The 5,911-nt window shown below is 33.5% G+C and overlaps 1 long non-coding RNA gene across 1 annotated transcript; it reads left to right on the forward strand.

The window, feature by feature from the left end:
* The first annotated feature begins 605 nt into the window (after positions 1 to 605).
* On the forward strand, positions 606 to 5,905 carry LOC108950996. Its single transcript, XR_001975442.2, has 8 exons — positions 606 to 638; positions 883 to 1,036; positions 1,641 to 1,800; positions 2,403 to 2,476; positions 3,603 to 3,735; positions 4,123 to 4,220; positions 5,062 to 5,206; positions 5,687 to 5,905. It is a non-coding gene; the product is annotated as an uncharacterized LOC108950996 (long non-coding RNA).
* Positions 5,906 to 5,911: the final 6 nt, after the last annotated feature.

Consider the following 5,911-nt stretch of genomic DNA (forward strand, 5'->3'; position numbering starts at 1 on the left):
AGAAAAGCTGTATTGCAAAATAAAACATGTTTAGAAACGACAGTATAGTAGGCCGGGGGAAGACGGGACACCTTTAAAACATATTTTTCTGAGCATGTTTTGAAATTATAACAATTGTCTATGGAAGTCGTGTAGGGTACGGTTTTATAATTCTTCGAATGTTCTTTGTTTCCTACCAAATGGTACGTAAAAATGAAATGAAAAGGTGTCCTATCTTCCCCCATCCCAGTATATAAGTAATACGGTGGGGGAAGATGGGACACACTTTTTATTCTATTTTCTCGTCCCATTTTGTAGTAAACAAAGAACATTCAAAGAATTACAAAACCGTATTCTCACGACTTCCATAAACTGTTGTTAATTGTTTAAAACACAATCAGGATATTTATATACAGTAGGGTGGGGAAGACGGGACACCTTTAGCACATAATATCCAAATATCCTGATTGTGTTTCAAACAATTAACAACGGTCGCAGGGATACGGTTTTATAATATTTTGAGTATGTGACGAGAAAATGAAATGAAATGGTGTCCCATCTCCCCCCACTGTAATATTTAATGTGGCAAAGGTGTCCCGTCTTCCCAAACCCTACTATATATAACTTGTTCTAGATCAGTGTCCCTGAAACACATTACAGTTAATTTGTGTTTATGTGTTTAAAAACATAAATGGCTCGTTTGTCTGCTAGGTGTAGCGACCACGCTTATTTTCTTCCAATTAAATATATATATATTTTAACTGTAAGCGCGTTTTAACAACTGTTGTTTTGTCGCTATATCCTGTCTTTTTGTTAAAAATTATTCTAAATCTTCGCTACCGTTATCGAAAAGACAAATAAAGTTAAAATTATTACTATTATAGACATTTTCTTGTATTTTAGAAACTGCCCTACACTGCAGTACATTTGGACAAACTAACTATCGGACTTTTGATGGAAAATTGTACGATTTTGATGGCGGTTGCTCGTATAACCTGGTTTCTGGTAAAGAAGCGGGAAGCAATCTGTTTCAGATTTATGTCAAGAACAGACAAAGGTATTATAGAAATATAAATTTACCCTAACATATGGAAACATATTAAAAGGAAAATTGAAATTTTGCGTTTTTTGTTTTTTAGTACCAAATTTTGACATATAATCATAAATGGCTCGTTTGTCTGCTAGGTGTAGCGACCACGACTATTTTCTTCCAAATAAATGTAAATATGTTTTTAACTGTAAGGGTGTTTTAACAACAGTTGTTTTGTTGCTATATCCTGTCTTTTCGTTTAAAATATTTCTAAATTTTCGCTACCGTAATCGAAAAAACAAGCAAAATTAATATTTTTAACATTTTATAGAATCCAATTTTAAAATTTTGAAATATTTTTTTTGTCGGCGTATGTGTCCTTGGGCAAGACACTTAATGCAATTGCTTCAACCCAGTGGTCACTAATGGGTTGTCCAAATTATTAGCAGCCATACCTAAAAAGTCCCCTTAAAGAATGTTCACCCACAAAGTAACATACATGGTAACTATTAAGCTGGCTTGAGGTGTATGAAACAGAACACCTGTGTTATAACGACTGTCTTTTTCGGCCATGTGATGATAAAGTAAGTTACATTCTGCGAACATTTAAATATTTTTTACCCTTTTTTAGATGTGTGAATAGAATCTGCCGACGTGGTTTAGTGATTTATCTCGGCCACTCACAGCACAAGATTGTTTTGGAAACAAATGAGAATGGAACAGTTTCTGCAACAACCGATACTCAAAGTTTAGACATACCAACTACAATTTATTCGCACGGAATTGAAAAGGTATATACCTAATATTATTTTAATGTAAATTTGTTTTTAACTGTAAGCGTGTTTTAACAACTGTTGTTTTGTCGCTAAATCCTGTCTTTTCGTTTAAAATATTTCTAAATCTTTGCTACCGTAACCGAAGAGACAAATGAAGTTATTATTATTAATAATTTGTAAATATTGAACAAAAACTAATGAGTGTACCATTGCAAAGCTAAATAAGAATAATAATTTTATTTGTCCCGATTATGGTAGCCATCATTCTGATGGAATTTGTCCTTGGGCAAGACACTTAACGGCAATTGCTCCAACCCAGTGGTCACTAATGGGTTGTCCAAATTATCAGATAAAAATATGGAAAAATCCCGCCAAAAATTAATCACCCACAAAGTAACATACATGTTAACTTGCAAGCTGGCATGAGGTGTATGAAACAGAACACCTGTGTTATAGCGACTGTCGTTTTCCGACCACGGGAAGATAAAGAAAGTTACATTCATTTACAAGACTGGCCTTGCCATCCGAGGATAAACAAGTTACATTCATTCATTCAAAACTACAATTCCTTTGCTTAGACATTGCACTGTTAAAAGTAATTTTAAATTTGTTTTTAGATTTCCGGTAATGTGATTGTGAAAGGGCCTTACTTTGTTTTGGTATGGAATACCGAAGAAACTAGAACATTGAGGTAAAACGACTGTCGTTTTCAGGCCATGCGGGACCTAAAAATAATTACATCATTCACAAAGTAACATACATGGTAACTGGTAAGCTGGCACGAGGTGTATGAAACAGAACACCCATGGTATAAAGACTGTCGTTTCCCGGCCATGCGGGGATAAAGTAAGTTACATTCATTCACAAAGTAACATACATGGTAACTGGTAAGCTGGCACGAGGTGTATGAAACAGAACACCCATGGTATAAAGACTGTCGTTTCCCGGCCATGCGGGGATAAAGTAAGTTACATTCATTCACAAAGTAACATACATGGTAACTGGTAAGCTGGCACGAGGTGTATGAAACAAAACACCCATGGTATAACGACTGTCGTTTTCTGGCCATGCGGGGATAAAGTAAGTTACATTCATTCATATTTTAATATGTACGTTCTAAAAGTTATTTATATGTTTTAACCTATATGCAATTTAGTGCCAGGAAGTAGTTACCATGTCTGCGACTTTTATTATTTGACACACAACTTTTTAACTTTTTATATCCAAGATTTAACGATATTATATTTGTGGTTTTTGTTTGTTCGTTTTGATGTTAAAAATCTATCTAGTGTTCAGTTTAAATTTTTGTTTTTAGATTATTTTAGTAGCAAAATTGTTGGCTTTAAATATCAAGACTGATGTTTTTGTGTTTCTTTAAATGCTTTAGTTATAGAAAAGTACTTTACGAAAAATATTCTTTTTATATTAAAACTATACATATATACCCGCAGACTAATATATGTGGTAACTCAAAAACAGTCACCGGATGTATGAAACAGAACACCCATGTTATAACGACTGTCATTGCCCACCATGCGAGGATAAGCACATTACATTCATTCATTTATTTATAGTTTAAATTATTATAATACTTATATATATATATGTACAGTAGAGTGGCGGAAGATGGGACACCTTTTAACTATATTTTCTCGTCCCATTTAGTAGTAAACAAAGAACATTCGAAGAATTATAAAACCGTATCCTCACAACTCCCATAGACCGTTGTTAATTGTTTAAAACACGATTTGGATATTCAGATATAATGTGCTAAAGGTATCCTGACTTTCCCCACCCTACTATATATATTTTTACAGATTGGTCCAGAATGGAAAAACAAAACAATAGGTTTGTGTGGAAATTGTAACGGCGACCAAACTGATGAATTTACAAATGAATTTGAGACTCTGCCTTCTGCACAAGCATTTGGGAACAGTATCGCTGCAGTTGGTAAGACTTAATAATAATAACTTTAAATTGGTAAGATTTGAAAGTGTTGATAATTTTCCCACACTTTTGTTTCTATTAGAAGTTTAACTTGATAATAATTAAACATAAATGGCTCGTTTGTCTGCTAGGTGTAGCGACCACGCTTATTTTCTTCCAATTAAATGCAAATATCTTTTTAACTGTAAGGTGTTTTACCAACTATGTTTTAAAGTTGGTAAGACTTAATAATAACTTTATTTGTCTCTTTAATTTTATGATAGCGAACATTTAGAAATATTTTAAACGAAAAGACAGGATATAGCAATAAAACAACATTTGTTAAAACAGCCTTACAGTTAAAAACATTTATATTTAGTTAAACAATATACACAAACTTTCTATTAATAGGTTGTGACAGTACACCGCCTAAGGCAAAATGCCAACCTTCTACGACCGACAAACTGATATGCAACCTCATTACCAAGATAACCCTTAATTGTGCTAAGGTACGAACAAATTTCGATAAAATTTCATTAAGTTTTGTTTTTTATTAAAAGAATTTTGACAAACAAATTATATTATTATACCAAATATATATATATATATTATTATTTTGTTTGTTATCATTTTTTAATTAATATGTATGAATAAATGAATGTAACTTGCTTTATCCTCGCGTGGCTGGAAAACGACAGTTGTTATAACACAGGTATTCTGTTTTATACATCTCATGCCAGCTTAAGAGTTACCATGTATGTTACTTTGTAGGTAATTATTTTTCAAAGAATGTATTTTTCTTTTTTTATGTTTGACTGTTAATTTAGACAACCCATAAGTGACCACTGAGTTGGAGCAATTGACATTAAGTTTATTGCCCAAGGACACATACGCCCACAATGGTAGCAACGACAAGTCTTAAACTCTGGGAAAAATTTTCCTAACTTAACTGGGCAGATATCTGGCGCCGTGGCATAGTGGTTAGCGCGCCTGCCTGTAACACAGAGGTAGTGGGTTCAAGCCTTGATGCTGCTACCATTGTGGGCGTATGTGTCCTTGGGCGAGACACTAAACGGAAATTGCCCCAACCCGATGGTTACTAATGGGTTGTCCAAATTATCAGCCATGCATAAAAAATAGAAAATAAAATCACCCACAAAGTAACATACATGGTAACTCGTAAGCTAGCACGAGGTGTATAAAACAGAAAACCCATGTAATAACGACTTTCGTTTTCTGGCCACACGAGGATAAAGTAAGTTACATTCATTCATCCATACATTCATATATTGAATAATATAAACTAATACCTTAATTTCAAACCAAAAAAAATTTAAATTATATTTCCAGACTTTCGATACAACTTTATACATAGCACAATGTTTAGAGAATCTTTGCAAATGTGAGAAACCAATAGACTGTTTTTGCAATATTGCGGAAGCTTTACTCAGAGAATGTGGTGGCATAGACAACCCTGTTTTTTCGGAGAAATGCCGTAAGTATTAATATTTGTCTATTATTTATGTTTTTATCCTAAACCATATAAAGTTTTAGCACTTCCGTCAAATGCGAACTACAAATAGTAGTTTCATACTCCTGATGACTGTTTAGGAATTACAATTAATATAATAATAATAACTTTATTTGTCTCTTCGATTACGGTAGCGAAGATTTAGAAATATTTTAAACAAAAGGACAGGATATAGCGACAAAACAACAGTTGATAAACCACGCTTACAGTTAAAAACATATTTACATTTAATTGGAGAAATTAAGCGTTGTCGCTACACCTAGCAGACAACCGAGCCATTTATGTTTAATTATTATTAAGTTTAACTGTAAGCTTGTTTTAACAACTGTTGTTTTGTCGCTATACCCTGTTTTTTCATTTAATATATTTCTAAATCTTTGCTATTGTAATTGAAAAGACAAATAAATTTATTATGTTTATAATCTTTTTTCTGATATGTTACAGCTAAGAAGTGCCCTGGCAATCAAGTCTACAGTTCTTGCATAAGTGCTTGCCCTGCTACTTGTACAGCTACAGAGCAGTTGTGTCCTTACACAGGCTGCATTTCCGGCTGTAGGTGCCCGGAAAATAAAGTGTTGCACAACGGTTTATGTATTAATAGAGAATCATGCCCGTGCAGTCACCAAGGGAAACACTACCCTTCTGGTCAAAGCATAAAACAGGACTGTA

The sequence above is a fragment of the Ciona intestinalis genome, unplaced genomic scaffold (genome assembly GCF_000224145.3).
Source record: "Ciona intestinalis unplaced genomic scaffold, KH HT001257.1, whole genome shotgun sequence".
NCBI classification, from domain to species: domain Eukaryota; kingdom Metazoa; phylum Chordata; class Ascidiacea; order Phlebobranchia; family Cionidae; genus Ciona; species Ciona intestinalis.